Source organism: Galeopterus variegatus, unplaced genomic scaffold (genome assembly GCF_000696425.1).
Source record: "Galeopterus variegatus unplaced genomic scaffold, G_variegatus-3.0.2 Scaffold1344, whole genome shotgun sequence".
NCBI lineage: Eukaryota > Metazoa > Chordata > Mammalia > Dermoptera > Cynocephalidae > Galeopterus > Galeopterus variegatus.
The window spans coordinates 293,962-314,498 of NW_007727455.1; the positions used below are offsets into that span (position 1 = coordinate 293,962).

The 20,537-nt window shown below is 50.8% G+C and overlaps 1 protein-coding gene across 1 annotated transcript in view; it reads left to right on the forward strand.

The window, feature by feature from the left end:
* The first annotated feature begins 13,009 nt into the window (after positions 1-13,009).
* Positions 13,010-20,537, forward strand: part of LOC103593426 (cytochrome P450 4F22) — a 29,999-nt gene continuing 22,471 nt past the window's right edge. Inside the window, exon 1 of the mRNA XM_008576398.1 lies at positions 13,010-13,069. The gene's annotated coding sequence lies outside the window, so the exon portion shown is untranslated. The remainder of the gene's footprint in view (positions 13,070-20,537) is intronic.

The window sequence follows — 20,537 nt, forward strand, 5'->3', positions numbered from 1 at the left end:
TCTGGGTTCTGCTCTCTGCCCCCACTGTGAGTCACCTGTGCCCAAGGATGATGACTACACTGTGTGTGTCTGTCACCTGTGTGGTTCTTGGCTAGAGGAGTGGCATCTGCCTGGGGTCAGGGAGACCCCAAGTCCAATCCAGTCATCCCCACTGGAATCAGGCTAGGAGAGGTGGTCCCATGCCAGCCTGACCATCATAGTAGTTTCCATCTGCTGGGTGACCACTGGTGCCAGCCACTTGCTAAGGAGGGTCTTAGGTCTGTCCCCCAAATATCCTCACTGTCCCTGGAATCTGACAGACATGGGTTTAACTCCCAACTTGAGCAGGTGACTTCCTCACTCTGAGCTTCTGTGTCTTTAACTGTAAGTGATCATAATCCAAGTCCCTACCTCACAGCCTTATTGTGGAGAATAAATGTGATAACATAGGCAGAGAATGGAGCTTGTATTAAGCATTTGATTGGCAGATGTATCAAACAAAATGTGGTCAACTGAGGCTCAGAGGAGTGAAGTATCTTGCCCAAAGTCACACAGCAGTCAGAGAGGCCCAGATCCAGCCTGCAAACATTTTTGAGAAGTTTCCTTCTCCTTCCCTTTCAGAAGCCAGACAAGAGAGATGCTAAACGTAGGTTCTTTCGGGAGGGAGTTTGCCACTGTGTTGCTTTGCTCTTTGGGGAGCTGACCTTTCAACACATAATCTTGTTGAATCAGCCTGCAGTGGCCTGTGGTCAGGAACGATAGCATCTGGTTCACTGGTGGAGGTGGCTGTGCCACCTTTCCCCCACTACACTCACTACCCCTCTCTGGTCTTCTGTTCATATCAGCACAGCCAGAGGCAGGGTGATTTCCAGTGCCCCAAGTGGGGGTGGTGTGCCAGGCACTTCCCTGCCTCCAGCCATTGGTTGCTGCTGGTCTTTCTGCTCTGGGGCACCCTTCCTCTTTCCCTGTCATTTCGGCCTGGCACAAAGCGGGGTCCCACAAGGATTTTCACAATCCAGCTTCTACTGACTCCTCTGATCTCTCCTTCAGAGTTCTCCACTCCAGCCCACTGGTGTCTGGCTCCTTGAGAATGCCACCCTCACCCCAGCCCCAGGGCCTTTGCACTTGCTGTTTACTTTGCTCCAAGCAAAGTGCTCGTATTCACATCTTCCCATAATTCAGGGATCACTCCAACATCACTTCCACCTAGAAGCCTTCCCTGACCATCTTATCTAAACTAGGTCCCCAGTCCCTCCCTGTTGAACTCACCCTGTGTACTCAGATCCCTATTTGATACTATCTTTTTCATTTGCTTGTTTATTGCTGCCTCTCCTAGTTGGATGTAAACTACTTCAGGGCAGGGACCTATCCCGCTCAACACTGCATCCCCAGGGCTGAGACCAGTGCCTGGCACAGTGTTCAGAAAACATTGGTTGACTGACTGGCCATTGGGCTTAGTATTATAAATATAAATTTCTTTGCTCCTAAATTGGCTCATGAGGATGAAGACCTTTTTCATGCTCAATGTTGGGGTCTAGGGAAGCCCCTCAGATGGGCCACAGGAACTCAAGTCCTGACTCTGTCCCCACCAGGCTGTGTGACCCTGGGTGAGTCGCTGCCCCTCTCTGGGCTTCTAATTTATAAAACAAAGGCCTTAACTCATTTTTTTCCCTGAAATCTAGTGAAAGCTGTGGCCCCTAGTCTCCCCAGAAAAATGAACTCTTAATTTTGTACATGACTTTAAAGGAATTAATGATTCCCCCAAAGTCCAGGGCTAGACTCTTCCCCCGCCTCTGCCACTCCAGCCAAAATTGACTTATTAATTGACTCGGTTGGTTAGCAGCTATTCAAACGGCACCTACTCTCTGGGCCCAGACATGCTGGGAGATTCTGGGGCCCCAAAAGACCCCAGCTCTGGGCTCTGAGGTTTGTAGTTTGGGGCCAATTGCAGCCAACCACTCTCAGCTGCGTGTGCTCAGGACCGAGTTAGCTGGGAGAGCCCAGACAGGGAGCTAGAATACAGCCTGGGAAGGGGACATAGAAAGGTTTCTGGAGGAGGGGCTGGCTGCTGCAGGGCTGCTGAAGGATGAATAGGAGTTGGTCTGGCAGGGAAGAGCATCGCAGCAGAAGGAACAGCTTTAGGGGATTTGGGGAGAAGGAAGAAAAGTAATAAGGGTCATTTACATAAGACTTTCCCGGGGACAGACAGACTGCTTTTCACACCTGCCTGATGTTGGAACCTCAGGACCCTCCTGAGAGATCAGCAGAAGGAACAGCTTTAGGGGATTTGGGGAGAAGGAAGAAAAGTAATAAGGGTCATTTACATAAGACTTTCCCAGGGACAGACAGACTGCTTTTCACACCTGCCTGATGTTGGAACCTCAGGACCCTCCTGAGAGAAAGAGGATGACCATCCCCATTTTACAGTTGGGAAGAAGGAAGCACAGAGATGCTAAGAGGTGTACCCAAGGCCACACAGATGATAAGTGGCAGAGACAGGCCTAAATACCCGCCAGCTTCTCCTAAAGGGGCATTCTTGTTAGCCGAGGGACAAGAGGGTTGTTTCTGATAGGCTGAGTGGTGGTGGGGGGGGTAGAGGGAGGGCAGAACCTGATTGGCTGAGGAACTGGTAGGTGGGTGTAGTTAGGTGGGCAGACAGGCAAAGACTGATTGGCTAGAGGTAGGATATGGGACTCTGATTGGCTGAGAGTTAGGAGAGTATTTTAATTGGCTAAGGCAGAGTCTGATTGGCTGAGGGGTAGAAGAGCCGAGTTTGAGTGAGGGATGGGGTGGAGTCTCATTGGGTGGGAAACAGGAGATTGACGTTTGGCTGAGGGATAGGAGAACATTTAATTGGCTGAGGTGGAGGAGGGGGGAGTCTGATTGGCTGTGGGGAGGTCTGAATGACTGTCTGCAATATGAGCAGTGTTGTTTACCCTCTCCTTCACAAAGCCTGTGTCCCTGGACACAGGAAGAAGGGGGTGGAGATTAATCCCCGAGAACTATGGGGAAATGAAGGCAGGTGCGTGTGGAGGAGGGGAGGAGGCTGGGTCACTCCAGGCAAAGGCCAGGGAGGAACACCTCCCCAGTCATACCTGCTGAGAAGACCTGGTGAGGGTCCTCCCGCTTGGTCCTCCAAGCTCCCTCCACCTCCCAGCAGCGCCCCTTCCAAAGGGACCACCATCTCTCTAGTGTCTGAGGACGAGGACTTCTCCTCTCTTCATCCACCCCGAGGCATCTCCTGGCACTCACATGGGTCTTTATGTCTATTGTCATCCTCCTCCTCCCGAAGCTCTCTCCTCTCCCTCCTTCCACCCTTATCTTCCTGTTTGTCTGTCTTTCTCTCTATCCCTTCCTTCCCTCCATCCCCTCTTCTATTCACTCCATTAAAAACTCCAGCCTATGGGCCGGCCCGTGGCTCACTCGGGAGAGTGCGGTGCTGATAACACCAAGGCCACGGGTTCAGATCCCATATAGGGATGGCCGGTTTGCTCACTGGCTGAGCGTGGTGCTGACAACGAGGTAGGATATGGGACTCTGATTGGCTGAGAGTTAGGAGAGTATTTTAATTGGCTAAGGCAGAGTCTGATTGGCTGAGGGGTAGAAGAGCCGAGTTTGAGTGAGGGATGGGGTGGAGTCTCATTGGGTGGGAAACAGGAGATTGACGTTTGGCTGAGGGATAGGAGAACATTTAATTGGCTGAGGTGGAGGAGGGGGGAGTCTGATTGGCTGTGGGGAGGTCTGAATGACTGTCTGCAATATGAGCAGTGTTGTTTACCCTCTCCTTCACAAAGCCTGTGTCCCTGGACACAGGAAGAAGGGGGTGGAGATTAATCCCCGAGAACTATGGGGAAATGAAGGCAGGTGCGTGTGGAGGAGGGGAGGAGGCTGGGTCACTCCAGGCAAAGGCCAGGGAGGAACACCTCCCCAGTCATACCTGCTGAGAAGACCTGGTGAGGGTCCTCCCGCTTGGTCCTCCAAGCTCCCTCCACCTCCCAGCAGCGCCCCTTCCAAAGGGACCACCATCTCTCTAGTGTCTGAGGACGAGGACTTCTCCTCTCTTCATCCACCCCGAGGCATCTCCTGGCACTCACATGGGTCTTTATGTCTATTGTCATCCTCCTCCTCCCGAAGCTCTCTCCTCTCCCTCCTTCCACCCTTATCTTCCTGTTTGTCTGTCTTTCTCTCTATCCCTTCCTTCCCTCCATCCCCTCTTCTATTCACTCCATTAAAAACTCCAGCCTAGGGCCGGCCTGTGGCTCACTCGGGAGAGTGCGGTGCTGATAACACCAAGGCCACGGGTTCAGATCCCATATAGGGATGGCCGGTTTGCTCACTGGCTGAGCGTGGTGCTGACAACACCAAGTCAAGGGTTAAGATCACCTTACAGGTCATCCTTTAAAAAAAAAAAAAACAAAAAAAAAAAAAAAAACTTCAGCCTAAATGTTGCCCAGGCCCCAAACCTTGGAATCACATCCAATCTGTCAGCAAATCCCATCAGCTCCACCTTTAAAACAAATCCCAAATTCTGTCACCTTTCACAATTCAGTCACTTCAGTGAAGGGGGAATTCTTGGTCCTCTTTTAGTCTGTCCATAACATTGCAGCCAGAGGGAGCCTGTGAGAACCTAAAAGTCAGGTCACATCCCTCATCTGCTCAGAACACTCCGTGACTCCCACCTTCCTCAGAGTAATAACCTAGTGAATTCTCAATGTTGTGCAACCATCACTTCTATCTAGTTCCAAAATATTTTTGTCACCTCAAAAGGAGATCCCATACCCACTCCTCCTGGGTTTGAGATTCATTTCCCATTCCCCCTCTCCCAGCCCCTGGAAACCACTATTCTACTTTCTGTCTCTGTGGATTTACATATTCTGGATATTTCATATAAATAATATGTGACATTTTGTGTCTGTTTTTTTTTTTTTTCCCCCACTCATTAGAATGTTTGTGAAGTTTATCCACATAGCATGGACCAGGGCTTCATCCCTTTTTATGGCTGAATATTCCATTGTATGGATGCACCACTTTTGTTTATCCACCCATCTGCTGACGGACATTTGGGTTGTTTCCACCTTTTGTCTATTGTGAATAGTGCTGCTATGAGCATTCCTGTACAAGTATATGTGTGAATACCTGTTTTCAGTTATTTTGGGTTTATTCCTAGGAGTGGGGTTTCCAGGTCATACGGTAATTCTGTGTTTAGCTTTTTGAGGAACTGCTAAACTATTCTTTACAGCGGCTTCACCATTTTACATTGCCACCAGCAGCGTATGAGGAGATCCCTCTTCTTATCTCTACCCTAAGAGTCTGCTGTGAGCTTCTAGAGCCTCAGGAAAAGCCCTTCATTGGACTCCTGCCATGCTCTGCCTCATCTGCTTCCAGACAGCTTTCTAGTACCATCTCAGCCACCGCCTCCACTTCCTGCCCTCCCATTCTGACCTCAGCCCACTGGGACTTGGGCTGCGCCCAGCTGAGGACTCTGGTGACCTGGTAACCACACAGCTCCCTTCCCTAGAGCCCAGGCTCTTTGATCTCTAGGTACAGGTGACAGTACCTATTACTACTCTTCCTTAATCTCCCCCTTCATTTCCCTGCCTCTGCCTGTCCTCTCTCTAAATGAAGCTGTGACCAATACTTCTGTTTCCCCATCTTCTTCTCTGTCTACCTTCCTCCCTGAATGACTTCACTGACCCACTTGCATGGCATCCACAGTCTTCCCAATGCAGATGACTCACAGACACACTTGTCATGATGTGCCCTCACTTGGGCTTGGGTTTCTCCTGAACATACCATGGGCCTCTTCAACTGAAGGTGACCCAGAGTTTCCCAACCTCAGGACTGTTGACATTTGGGGCTGGATTGTTCTTTGTGGTAGGAGCTGCCCTGTGCACTGTGCAGTGTGGGTGTTGAGCAGAATCTCTGCCTCCACCCACTAGATGCCAGTAGCATCCCTCCTCACCAGTGTGACAACCAAAAGTCTCTCCAGACATTGCCAAATGTCCCCTCAGGCAGAAATCTGCTCCAGTTGAGAACCGCTGGGATAGCCCACATCAAACCTCAAACTCAGAGGGCTGATGTTTGCCCAGCCTGTGCTCTGCAGGTGCAGGGCTGAGCACCCTGCAAACTCCACTTCATCTCATGGCCTTCTTTTCCATTTTATCTGTAGGAGGACAGGGGCTCAGAGAGGTCACAGGACTTGCCCAAGGCCACATGGCCAGGAAGCCCACTCTCAGTGCCTCTTCATTCCCAGGCCCTCTGACTTGATCCTCCCTCCTGGTCTCCATCCCTCTGACAGCAGAGAAGCTGGGTGGACGCCCTTTCTTCCTCTCCTTCTCTGCTGTCTAGAACCCTGCATCCAGCCAGTGACCAAAGCAGATGACCTCCTGGACCTCAGCCTCACCTACCCCATCCTTCGCCCCTGACCTCTTTCAGCCACTGGAGGGTTTTCTCTCAAACTCTTTGCTCTTTGTGCTGTTCTGTATTTTCCAAAGTGTCTCCAATGTGTTCCTCTTTGCTGGCATCATTGGCAAAACTAAATCTACATTCCTAAAAAAAAAAAAAGAAAAAAAGAAAATAGCTTGAATGTGCTTTAAAACAAATGGACAGGGGGCTCCTCCCCTGCTCAAGCACCATCCATGGCTCCCTATTGCTCACCAAATCAACCCCTCGCTACTTGAGCTGGCCTTTGAGGTCCTTCACAGTCCACCCCTGCACCCCTCCAGTCTCCTCACCCTCTCACACCCCAAGGCCAGGGAAAGCCACCTGCCAAGCCACACCTTCCAGTTTCTCTGTGCCCAAGCCCCACCCCCTCTCCTGCACCTGTTGAAATCCAACCTCTCCCTGCAGTCCCAGCTCAAATGTCACATTGTTCACGTCGCCTTCCCTGGCCTCCCTTCTGCCTCCTCCAAGCAGCAAAGCTTCAGTTATTAGTATCTCCTCTTTTTCATCTCCAAATGTGTCCCCCTCTTCCCCCTTCCCCTGCCCTCTAAGGGCCCAGTACCAAGTTGAAATGAAGTGGAATAAAGAAATATTCTAAGTTTACCACCTGCTGGAGTAAGTGGAACTTCTCACACTTGTCCTCCCATCTGTTTGCCCACTTGCCCAGGTCAGCCACCCACATACCCGCCCACCTACCCACCCACCCACCGACCCAGGAATGGTATCTCTGCCTCACATCCAGAGGTGTGGATGACTCTGTCTGGACACATCTGGAGCAGATGGGCTGGCCAAGGACAACATCCCGGTCGCTGGGTCAAGGTGTCCGGCAGTGGGTGGGGAGGGGTGAGAGGAGCAGAACTAGTCTGGTGCTGCTTGTCGAGGCTGGAGGTCTTCCTGGAGGGAGAGGCTGCTGCTGGTTGTAGAACCCCCCAGGGGTGTGAGTTATGCCCAGGATCCAGAGAGCAGAAAGCCTGGTTCCCAAGGGCTGGTGGAGTCTGAGAATTTCGAGGGGCCCCAGAGGAGGCTCCTGGGGGCCTGTCCAAGTTTGGGCCATGAGGGGTGCTGGTGTGGGAAGAGGGTGATCCCAGGGGGAACCGGGAGCTAATGGGAGCCAAGCAGGGGCAGGAGGCGGGGAGCCCGATGGTTTGGGGTTTCTAGGTGTCCGAGTCTTCCTCCCTCTGTCTCTTTCTCTAACTTTCTCTCCATTTCTCCTTCTGTTACTTTCTCCATCTCAGCCTCAGTTTCTCTCCCTTTCTTTTTTGTTTTTTGTTTTGGCGGCTGTCCGGTAGGGGGATCCGAACCCTTGACCTTGGTGCTGAGTCTCTCTCCACGCCTTCACGTCTCAGTCCCTTGTCGTTCCCTCCATCTCTGGGGGCCGCGCGCGCTTCGGTCCCCGCCCAGAGGCCGGCAGCCGGGGCGGGGCGCCCGGGGGCGTGTCCGGNTGACAACACCAAGTCAAGGGTTAAGATCACCTTACAGGTCATCCTTTAAAAAAAAAAAAAAATAAAAAAATAAACTTCAGCCTAAATGTTGCCCAGGCCCAAAACCTTGGAATCACATCCAATCTGTCAGCAAATCCCATCAGCTCCACCTTTAAAACAAATCCCAAATTCTGTCACCTTTCACAATTCAGTCACTTCAGTGAAGGGGGAATTCTTGGTCCTCTTTTAGTCTGTCCATAACATTGCAGCCAGAGGGAGCCTGTGAGAACCTAAAAGTCAGGTCACATCCCTCATCTGCTCAGAACACTCCGTGACTCCCACCTTCCTCAGAGTAATAACCTAAGTCCTCCCAGTGGTGCACCAGGCCCTACACAATCTGTCCTGTCACTGCCCCACCCTCATCTCTCATTCTCCTCACTCACTCTGCTCCAGCCTCACTGGTCTCTTGGCTATTCCTTAAGGCATAATCCAGCCTCAGGGCCTTTGCACAAGCTGTGCTCTCTGTCTGAAATGCTTTTTCTCTCTCTTAAGGTCTCTGCTCAAATATCACCATGCCTCATAGAGGCATTCCCAATCTCCTTACCTTGCTGGATTTTCCTCCATAGCATGTATCACATAGCATATACCTTTTTAGATTATATGTTTCTGTTTGTTTACTGTAGAACAACCCCTGGCACTCTGTGGGAACTTGGCATTTGTTGGTTGAATACGTGCTGTGTGCCAGCTGGGGCTGGGGAAAAGGCAGAGAATGAGAAAAACCCTGTCCCTCTGCATGGAGATCACAGCTCCATCCAGGAAAACAGTTGATAAACAAATCATTCCAAGAGCAATTTTGCTGGGACTGAAGATTCACAGGAGCTGTGGCTGCATTGAATTTGGGCTTGAACTGACCCCAGTGGTTGGGAAAACCCTCAGAGAAAATGGCCATTGAGTTGAAATCTGAATGATAAGTAGGAATTAGCTGAGTGAGTGAAAGAATTCCAAGCCAAGGGAACAGCATGTACAAAAGGCTTTGAAGTGGGAGAGATGGTCTTGGTGGGTTTAGCAAAAATGGTCCCAAGTGGCTGGTGTGTGGATGGTGAGCAGGTGAGTCAGATGGGGCTGTTTCCCACCCCCTCACTCCCCCAATTTGCTTCATACCTTTGATCTGCTCTCCTCTTTGCTTCAAATCTCTGCTATTCCCTGTCCTGCTGCACTCTTCTGCCTACATTTTCTGTGTTCCGGGAGACTGTCCTACTCATATATGGACCACACAATAGGCTCCTTTGCCTTATGGCTTCCCATTGGGTTCAACCAATAGGGAGCCACAGCAGGCACTGGAGCGAGGGAGGAGAGTGAGGTCAGAGTATTTATACCTCACCTCCTTTCCTGTGTGACCCATGCAGCCTGGCTGTGCCCCTTGACTGAAGGTTCACAGTTCCTCTCCACATACCCCTGTTTAGTCCAGGTTCCAGTTTCTGCTTTAGCTCCTGAGCCCCAGGCCCCAAGGGTGGTATCGACTCTTGGCTGTTATTAGCCCCCACGGTGCTGCACTAGCCCCTTGGAAATAACACTTTTATTAAACGTCCTTCAAATCATCCCATTTAACTGTTCTATCTGTTTCCTGCCAGAACCCTCTTTTTTTAAAAAAAAATTGAAGTGCGGGCCAGCCCCGTGGCTCACTCGGGAGAGTGTGGCGCTGGTAGCCCCGAGGCCGCAGGTTCAGATCCTATATAGGGATGGCCGGTGCACTCACTGGCTGAGCGTGGGGCAGACCACACCAAGCCAAGGGTTGCGATCCCCTTACCGGTCAAAAAAAAAAAAAATTTACAAGTGAAATTCATGCAACATAATACTAACAATTTTATTTATTTATTTATTTATTTTAAATGAACAATTTTAAAGGGTACAACTCAGTGGCATTTAGTGAATTCTCAATGTTGTGCAACCATCACTTCTATCTAGTTCCAAAATATTTTTGTCACCTCAAAAGGAGATCCCATACCCACTCCTCCTGGGTTTGAGATTCATTTCCCATTCCCCCTCTCCCAGCCCCTGGAAACCACTATTCTACTTTCTGTCTCTGTGGATTTACATATTCTGGATATTTCATATAAATAATATGTGACATTTTGTGTCTGTTTTTTTTTTTTTTCCCCCACTCATTAGAATGTTTGTGAAGTTTATCCACATAGCATGGACCAGGGCTTCATCCCTTTTTATGGCTGAATATTCCATTGTATGGATGCACCACTTTTGTTTATCCACCCATCTGCTGACGGACATTTGGGTTGTTTCCACCTTTTGTCTATTGTGAATAGTGCTGCTATGAGCATTCCTGTACAAGTATATGTGTGAATACCTGTTTTCAGTTATTTTGGGTTTATTCCTAGGAGTGGGGTTTCCAGGTCATACGGTAATTCTGTGTTTAGCTTTTTGAGGAACTGCTAAACTATTCTTTACAGCGGCTTCACCATTTTACATTGCCACCAGCAGCGTATGAGGAGATCCCTCTTCTTATCTCTACCCTAAGAGTCTGCTGTGAGCTTCTAGAGCCTCAGGAAAAGCCCTTCATTGGACTCCTGCCATGCTCTGCCTCATCTGCTTCCAGACAGCTTTCTAGTACCATCTCAGCCACCGCCTCCACTTCCTGCCCTCCCATTCTGACCTCAGCCCACTGGGACTTGGGCTGCGCCCAGCTGAGGACTCTGGTGACCTGGTAACCACACAGCTCCCTTCCCTAGAGCCCAGGCTCTTTGATCTCTAGGTACAGGTGACAGTACCTATTACTACTCTTCCTTAATCTCCCCCTTCATTTCCCTGCCTCTGCCTGTCCTCTCTCTAAATGAAGCTGTGACCAATACTTCTGTTTCCCCATCTTCTTCTCTGTCTACCTTCCTCCCTGAATGACTTCACTGACCCACTTGCATGGCATCCACAGTCTTCCCAATGCAGATGACTCACAGACACACTTGTCATGATGTGCCCTCACTTGGGCTTGGGTTTCTCCTGAACATACCATGGGCCTCTTCAACTGAAGGTGACCCAGAGTTTCCCAACCTCAGGACTGTTGACATTTGGGGCTGGATTGTTCTTTGTGGTAGGAGCTGCCCTGTGCACTGTGCAGTGTGGGTGTTGAGCAGAATCTCTGCCTCCACCCACTAGATGCCAGTAGCATCCCTCCTCACCAGTGTGACAACCAAAAGTCTCTCCAGACATTGCCAAATGTCCCCTCGGGCAGAAATCTGCTCCAGTTGAGAACCGCTGGGATAGCCCACATCAAACCTCAAACTCAGAGGGCTGATGTTTGCCCAGCCTGTGCTCTGCAGGTGCAGGGCTGAGCACCCTGCAAACTCCACTTCATCTCATGGCCTTCTTTTCCATTTTATCTGTAGGAGGACAGGGGCTCAGAGAGGTCACAGGACTTGCCCAAGGCCACATGGCCAGGAAGCCCACTCTCAGTGCCTCTTCATTCCCAGGCCCTCTGACTTGATCCTCCCTCCTGGTCTCCATCCCTCTGACAGCAGAGAAGCTGGGTGGACGCCCTTTCTTCCTCTCCTTCTCTGCTGTCTAGAACCCTGCATCCAGCCAGTGACCAAAGCAGATGACCTCCTGGACCTCAGCCTCACCTACCCCATCCTTCGCCCCTGACCTCTTTCAGCCACTGGAGGGTTTTCTCTCAAACTCTTTGCTCTTTGTGCTGTTCTGTATTTTCCAAAGTGTCTCCAATGTGTTCCTCTTTGCTGGCATCATTGGCAAAACTAAATCTACATTCCTAAAAAAAAAAAAAGAAAAAAAGAAAATAGCTTGAATGTGCTTTAAAACAAATGGACAGGGGGCTCCTCCCCTGCTCAAGCACCATCCATGGCTCCCTATTGCTCACCAAATCAACCCCTCGCTACTTGAGCTGGCCTTTGAGGTCCTTCACAGTCCACCCCTGCACCCCTCCAGTCTCCTCACCCTCTCACACCCCAAGGCCAGGGAAAGCCACCTGCCAAGCCACACCTTCCAGTTTCTCTGTGCCCAAGCCCCACCCCCTCTCCTGCACCTGTTGAAATCCAACCTCTCCCTGCAGTCCCAGCTCAAATGTCACATTGTTCACGTCGCCTTCCCTGGCCTCCCTTCTGCCTCCTCCAAGCAGCAAAGCTTCAGTTATTAGTATCTCCTCTTTTTCATCTCCAAATGTGTCCCCCTCTTCCCCCTTCCCCTGCCCTCTAAGGGCCCAGTACCAAGTTGAAATGAAGTGGAATAAAGAAATATTCTAAGTTTACCACCTGCTGGAGTAAGTGGAACTTCTCACACTTGTCCTCCCATCTGTTTGCCCACTTGCCCAGGTCAGCCACCCACATACCCGCCCACCTACCCACCCACCCACCGACCCAGGAATGGTATCTCTGCCTCACATCCAGAGGTGTGGATGACTCTGTCTGGACACATCTGGAGCAGATGGGCTGGCCAAGGACAACATCCCGGTCGCTGGGTCAAGGTGTCCGGCAGTGGGTGGGGAGGGGTGAGAGGAGCAGAACTAGTCTGGTGCTGCTTGTCGAGGCTGGAGGTCTTCCTGGAGGGAGAGGCTGCTGCTGGTTGTAGAACCCCCCAGGGGTGTGAGTTATGCCCAGGATCCAGAGAGCAGAAAGCCTGGTTCCCAAGGGCTGGTGGAGTCTGAGAATTTCGAGGGGCCCCAGAGGAGGCTCCTGGGGGCCTGTCCAAGTTTGGGCCATGAGGGGTGCTGGTGTGGGAAGAGGGTGATCCCAGGGGGAACCGGGAGCTAATGGGAGCCAAGCAGGGGCAGGAGGCGGGGAGCCCGATGGTTTGGGGTTTCTAGGTGTCCGAGTCTTCCTCCCTCTGTCTCTTTCTCTAACTTTCTCTCCATTTCTCCTTCTGTTACTTTCTCCATCTCAGCCTCAGTTTCTCTCCCTTTCTTTTTTGTTTTTTGTTTTGGCGGCTGTCCGGTAGGGGGATCCGAACCCTTGACCTTGGTGCTGAGTCTCTCTCCACGCCTTCACGTCTCAGTCCCTTGTCGTTCCCTCCATCTCTGGGGGCCGCGCGCGCTTCGGTCCCCGCCCAGAGGCCGGCAGCCGGGGCGGGGCGCCCGGGGGCGTGTCCGGGGCGGACCTGGCGGCGCGGCCGGGCGGGGTTAAAGCGCCGGGCGGCGGGACGGCGCGGTCAGAGCCGAGGCTGCGGCGCCGGCGGATCGGGATCGAGCGCCGGAGGCCCAGACCCGCCGGGTGAGTGAGCTCGGGGGGCGGTAGCTCGAGGCGCGCCGGGCTCGGGGCTGCAGGGGCCGGTGCCAAAGTCTGAGCCGGCCCTGGTGACCCCCAGGACCCGGGACGGGGCTGCATGTCCGAAACCCTCGGGGGAGCTGTGAGTGTGTCCCCGAGGGTTGCTGCTTTTGTGCACGATTTTTTCTGTGTGCGCTTCGGAGTCCTGGGGTGTATCCTTCTCTCTGGGTGTCTGTGATGAGAAGGAGCCTCAAAAAGATCCCCACTCCGGGTCAGGACATCCTGGATGAATCCCAGCTCTGCCCTGTGACGCCTCCTTGGGACTGACTGGGGTCCCTGGGATTTCACCACTGCCCATTGTGTTGAAGGGGAGACCTATGGGGTTAATGCTTGTGGTCCAGACACCATTAGGGACCCTCTGCCCGTCCATGGCAGACACAAAGTGTCCAAGTCCCCCTCTGTGAAAAGAGGATGTCCTTCAGAGACCCCAGAGTTGGCCTGGAGGATTGTGTGAGGTCCTGCAGTTGGTCCCAGGTGATGTTAGATAGATGCTTTCCGGCGTTCCAGGGGTGTGGTCCAGCACCCCTTGGGCCAGGGGGTGGCTGGCTAGCCTGGGCCATGCCATGAGGCCGAGGCCCACTACCTGGGGAGTCTCAGGCTGTAAGTGGGAGAGAGACAGGAAGGAAGAGACTGAGAGCAAAGAGAGGCTGCATCTGGCCTCCGTGAGGGGTGGCTGGAGGTGCCCAAGCTCAGGATGCCTCACCTGGTCTGCCCGCCCACTCACCTGTCGTACTTGCATTCATTGGGCATCAGTCACCACCCCATAGGTGAAGGAGATGGCTAAGGCTGGCTGGATGCCTGGAAACCCTCCTTCTCTGTACTCCTCGCCCCTCCCTCCATTTCTGGGTCCTGGAGCTGAGCCCAGCCAGAGCTGGCAGCATCAAACTCTTCCTTGAGTACCTGCAAGCTGCTGACTATCCCTGAAGAGGAGGACCTTCCCAAATCCTCCCAACCACTCTCATTTTACGGGTGAGAAAACTGAGACCTAGAGTGAGGAAGCATGTGCCCTTGGACACCCAGTAGGGGAGCTGGGATTTGAAAAACAAACTCTTTCTGACCCCAAAATCCTGGGTCACTTTCCGATGGCCACAGCATCTCCGTCTAGCCCAGCTTGGGTTTCTGAGCGGTAACATTAGCTCTGAGCTGGTGTCCGGCGATGACCTGGGTTGGTATCCGCAGAGGGGCTTGGATGACCCAGAAGACATTTAGAAAATGGTATCCCATCTCTCTTCCTTGACAAACTGTGGGCTAGATTCTCCAAATAGCAGATGGCAAGGTAATAATAATGAATATTATGGCAAAACCACCAGCAATGAGAAGTACATTTGATCAAAGGCTTACTGTGTGCCTGGCAGTGAGCTGAGCACTTTAGAAATGCTGTTGTCATCACAGCGCCACAAGGTGGGTAAATATGGTTCCTATCTGATGGATGAAGAAACGGAGGCTCAGAGAGGTGCAGACGCTCACCTGAGGTCACAGAGCTAAGAGGCAGAGCTTTATAGAATCCTTTCTGAGGCTCATGTCGAAGTGTGGCCACACTTGGGATAGTAGGCAGAGATGACTACACCCCTGGAAGGATCTAGATTACTGAGGGTTTTAAAACTTCTTTTTCTGTTTGGATTGAGGAAGCTTCAGGCAAAAGGTTAAAATATGTTCAAAACTTTGGTGGGGCTTTCCCACATCCCATTTGCCAACTTGGACCTGCCCTCATTAGTCATAACTGACCCTGAAGCTCTTTCCCAGGGCTCCTGAAATTTGGGGTGCTCTGAGTGGAGACCCCAGACCTAGAATCCCCCTCTCAGCTTAGACCTTCTGGGGTCTAGCTCTTTGGTGGAATATGGTCTCTGGGGGAGTCTGCCCTTTGGTGTTGAGGGAATCAAGGGGGTACCATGAGCCGGGACAGGAGACAGGTTGCCTTGACCACAGGCTGCTAGAGGGAGTGGAGAGGAGGGCTGAGATGTGAACAATGGAACCAGCATTAGGGTGCTCTCCAGCAGGCCACCTGGCTGGCCCTAGCACCTGCCATTCAAAAAGAGGTGTGTCTGAGGTGCCTGGCGCTGGCCTGGGTCCATGTTCTGCATTCCTTCCTGGGAGCCCACACGCCTTGTATAACAAGTCCCCTGCTGGTGGCTGGCCAGGCCAACCTGACAAACCAGCGCTCCTTGGGTGTGGGCTGGGCTGCGGAGCCGGTCGCTGGCACCTCCATTGGCAGATTACATGGGTCCCAGCAGGGCAGGCGGGCAGGTGGGGCCACCTGCAGCAGGGATGAGATTGGGGGCCGGCGTAGAGAGGGAGTGGGTGCACCAGCGCCCACGGCATTCTGAGATGCCAGCTCTGAATTTCTCTCACTCCTATGAAATAGCAGTAATAGGAATAGTAATAATAGCTAATATTTTGCATGCTACAGGACAAGCCCTTTCCATGCCTTATCTCACTAAACTGTCCCAAACAACCTTAGGAGGTAGGTCCTATTAATATTAACCCATTTCACAGACTGGCAAATGGAGTCTAGGGCAGGGAACTGGACTTACCCAAGGCTGCTCATCTGGGGAGGGCCAGAGCTGCGACTTGAACCCAGGCCTGTTGGAGTCAAAAGCATACATTATACAAGATGATGCAACCTGAAAGCAACTTTTCATTTTATTTGTAGTTTTTTAAGCTGAAGTGTAAAGATGTCCAGGAAAGTGCACGTTCCAGAACAGGACCATTCGAGAGTTTTCACAAATTGAATCCACTCCTGTCACCAGCACCCAGATCAAGAAAGGGAAGAACTACCAGTGTGACAAAACACACCCCTTCACTGTTGAAGCCTCCTAATTAATTTTTAATTAATTTCAACTCATTTTAATAGACTTTAATTTCAACTGATTTTTTAATAGACCTTTTTTTGGGGGGTAGTTTTAGGCTTAAGGAAAAGTTGCCCCCAAACTACACAGAGTCCCCATATACCCCTTCTTCTTCCCTAGTTTCTCCTGTTATTAACATCTTGCATTAATGTAATACACTTGTTACAATGAATGAATCAATAGTGATACATTGTCATTATTAACTAAACTCTGCAGTTTACATATACCCCTTCTTCTTCCCTAGTTTCTCCTGTTATTAACATCTTGCATTAATGTAATACAGTTGTTACAATGAATGAATCAATAGTGATACATTGTCATTATTAACTAAACTCTGCAGTTTACATTAGGATTCACTCTTTGTGTTGTACAGTCAAATAATGAATTTCTATAGTTAATTAAAACATTTTTGAATGGGTGACATGTGCTCATGGTATAGAAAGTCAAGAGATCCAGAAAGGTGGAGAGTGAAGATTGTTTCCCTTCCACTCCTGCCTGCAGTTCTTCCAAGCCCTTTCCAGAGGAGGCCACTATGGTCAATTTCTCGTAGGTCCTCAAAGATATTTTTTTTTTCTTTTTGGTATCTATCTATCTTATTGAAGTAAATTCACCTAATACAAAATTAACCATTTCAAAGTGTACAATTCAGGGGCATTTAGCACATTCACAATGTAGTGAACCACCACCTCTAGTTCCAGAACATTTTCATCAACCCAAAAGGAGACCCTGTCCCATTAGCAGTCACTCTCCAGACCCATCCCCCAGCCCCTGGCAGCCACTAATCTGCTGTTTCTATGAATTTGCCTGTTCTGGACACTCATATAAATGGAACCATACAATGTGGCCTTTTGTGTCTGGCTTCTTTCACCCAGCATGACGTTTTCTAAGTTCATCCACATTGCAGTGTGTGTCAGGGCTTCATCCCTTTTTATGGCTGCATAATATTCCAGTGTATCAATCTACCACATTGTGTTTATCCATTCATCCATTGATGGACACTTGAGTTGTTTCCACCTTTTGGCTGCTGTGAATAGTGCTGCTATGAACTTTTATATACAAGTATTTGAACACCTATCTTCCTTTCTTTTGGGTGTACGCCTAGAAGCGGAATTGCTGGGTCATATGATAATTCTATGTTGAACTTTCTGAAGAACTGCCAAGCTATTTCCCACAGTGGCTATACTACCTCAAAGGTTATGTAACACCTTTTGGGGGTGTTAGACAGAGGCACTCTTATTTGGGGGCATGGGGGAACCTAGCTGTGGAAAGCATAGAACTTCCCCAGTGCACTGTCTACTGAGCTCCTTCCATGGATATCAGATGGACCTCCTGCTATGATCCCCATTTTGTAGATGAGAAACCCAAGGCTCCCAGGAAGAGCACCATTGGGGACCCACAGCATGCGCTCTTCCTGCTAGGAGCAGAGCTGGGGTCTGTACTGGGAAGGGCTGCAGCCCGGGCCTGACATAGGGAGGAGGTGAGGTGGGCACTGGGCTTCAGAACTCCACTCTCTAACCCTCTCCATGTACCCAGCCGCCTGGAGCAGGAACCCCTTTCCCAGGGCTGGCGCTTTCTCTTGTCTCAATTCCTTCACTGTAATCCTTCAGGAAGACATTTCCTTTATTGGGATTTCAAGTGGAATTTTCCTGGGTTGGGATGGGGGCTCTTGCTATGACTCCACTCAGGAGTCCTCCAACTCTCTCTGAGGGCTGCTGGGGAGATGAAACCAGTGACTGTGGAAGTCATCGAGTGTAGCAGGTGCTTAGTCATTCTTTTGAGAGTAATGGAGGGGAGATGGCTGACTGGGGTGGAAAGGAGTGGACTGATGAAGCGGAGCTGGGCTTGGAGGGTGAGGAGGAGCTGGTGTGTGCAGAGACAAGCAAAAGGCATATGGTAGAGGGAGCAGCATGTGCAAAGGCTCTGAGGTGGAAATGAGCTTGGCCTGTGGCCAGAGAGGGCTGGAGTTAGGGGGAGAGTGGTGGGACACAGGGCTAGAGGGATCAACAGGGGCCAGGCCACACAGGGTGTTGTGATCCCTGGCGAGGGTTTGACTTTTATTCAGAGTGAGTGTAGTGAGGAGCCGTGGGAGGATTTTGAACAGGGGAGGGACATGATATGATTTAAGTTTAGGAAGATCCCTCTGGTTGCTGTGTGGGGAATAGACTGGAGACCAGAAGGAGGTGCCTACCACAGTGATGGCCTGATGTGGGTTAGGACAATGGGATGGAGAAGAATGGATGGATGTGAAAGATGCTTAGGATAGACAACTGGCAGGAACTGGCAACAGACTGGATGTGGGGAGAAAGATGGAGGAAGGAGGAGAGGTGAATCTAAGGGTCTGGGAGATGCCTCCAGGGGGATGTCCAGAAGGGGGCTGGACCTATCAGGGGGATACTCGGTGTTGGACACTGAGACATGGGAACTGCCTTAGAGACCACGGGAAGGGAGGTGTACATAGAGGAAAGGGGAGACAACATAGCTCTAAGGAACACCAACATTTACAAATCAGGTGAAGAAAGAGGGGTCCAAAGCAGACTGAGAAGGGGGATCCTTTAGGCTGAAGTCGAGAGTGGGCTGGAGTGAGCTCCTTAAGGGTTTTGGGTGCCAGCCTGAGGGAAGTGGGGAGCCATGGAGGGTGTTAGAGTGTAGGAATGACAGGTCTTTAGAAAGGTGACTGTGGTGGCTGACATGGGAGCCAGATTGCAGCCAGAGCTGCAATTGGTGGCCCAGAGCGATGAAGGTAATGCATGTGGCACCCTCTTGGCTGAATATATTGACTTCTCATGGCTCTTTGGCTTGCCAAGATGGTGACTTCCCCCCGCCCCTGCCACTGGGCCACCCCTCTTGGCTGAATATATTGACTTCTTCTCATGGCTCTTTGGCTTGCCAAGATGGTGACTTCCCCCCGCCCCTGCCACTGGGCCACAGGCAGGAAATGTCACACTGAGTTGGACCCAGAGATCATCTTTTATTGTCACCCTCAGAGGCAGATGGGGAAACAGGCCCGAGCCTCATAGCCAACCAGTGAAGCAGTCAGCATTAGAGCCCAGCTCTGTGTGTGTGTGTGTGTGCATGCATGCATTTAATAAGAAAGCCCCTTTGTTTAGGTTCCTCATGTCACTCAGGTGTCTCCCAGATGCCCCTCCCCAGAGCACCTCGTCTTAAAGAATTGTCTTCCATCCCTCTTACCCTATGTAGTAGCCTCGTGTAACAAATGACCACAAAATGGGTGGCTTAAAACGACTAAAACTTGTTCTTTCACAGTTCCGGAGGCCAGAAGTTTGGAATCCAGGTGTCATCAGGGCCGTGATGCCTCCGGGGGAGGATCCGCCATTTGTCTCTTTCAGATTCTGGTGTCTCCTTGGATTGTGGCCGTATCACTGTAATCTGCCTCCATCTTCACATGGGCTTCTTCTCTTCTGCGTGTAAAATCTCCCCCTGCCTCCTTCCTATAGGGACACTTGTGACTATGTTTAAGTCCCACGTGGGTAATCCAGGATCATCTCTCCACTTTAAGATCCTCAGCTTAATCACATCTGCAATGATTTTGCCACATATAAGGTCACATTCACAGGTTCAGGGATTAGGAAGCAGGACGAGGGGTCTTCGAAAGGTTCATGGGAACATTTGTATTATCTTTTAATTCCATTTTTCCATGAACTTTTTGAAGTATGCTGTATCTTTGAGGGGCCATTATTTAGCCTACCACCCCCATTCCTCCTTCATGACACGTATATGGTCTGCTGAGGCCTTGTGACTTGGAGCTCCCTGTGCTTCGATTTGGGAGATTGCTTACTCCACACCCCTACCCCTACTCCCACCCACAACCTTCCAAGGGGAATATCACCTATGCCAGGTAGTTTAATTTTTTTTTTCCTTTCTGTCTTTTTTACTGACCGGTAACGGGATCGCAACCCTCGGTGTCGCGCCCATACCGGGGACCGGCAACGGGATCGCAACCCTCGGTGTTGCGCCCGCACCGCGCTCAGCCAGTGAGTGGGAACTGGTCTCCACATGGGATTCGAACCCTCAGTGGGAGCACCGCCGCGCTCCCAAGCGGCACACTGTAGCAGTGCGCCACCAGGCCGGCCCCAGGTAGTTTAATTTTAAAACATTATTTGATTGTGGTAAAATACACATCCCATAAGATCCATCATCTTAACCATTTTAAGTGTCCAGTTTATTAGTGTAAAGTACATGCATACTGTGTGCAATCAATCACCATCTTGCAAAACCGAAGCTCTGTACCCATTTAATACTCGCTCCCTGTTCCCTCTTTCCCCACCCCCCTACAGCCTCCATTCTACTTTCTGTCTCTATAAATTTCACTACTTTGGGGACCTCATATAAGTGGAATTATACAATATTTGTCCATTTGTGTCTGGCTTATTTCACTTGGCATAATGTCCTTAAGGTTCATTCATGTTGTAGCATGTGTCAGAATTTCATTCCTTTTTAAGGCTGAATAATATTCATTTCAAAAAATTTATATTTTAGGGCCGGCCCGGTGGTGCACTGCTACAGTGCGCCGCTTGGGAAGCGCGGCGGCGCTCCCACTGAGGGTTCGG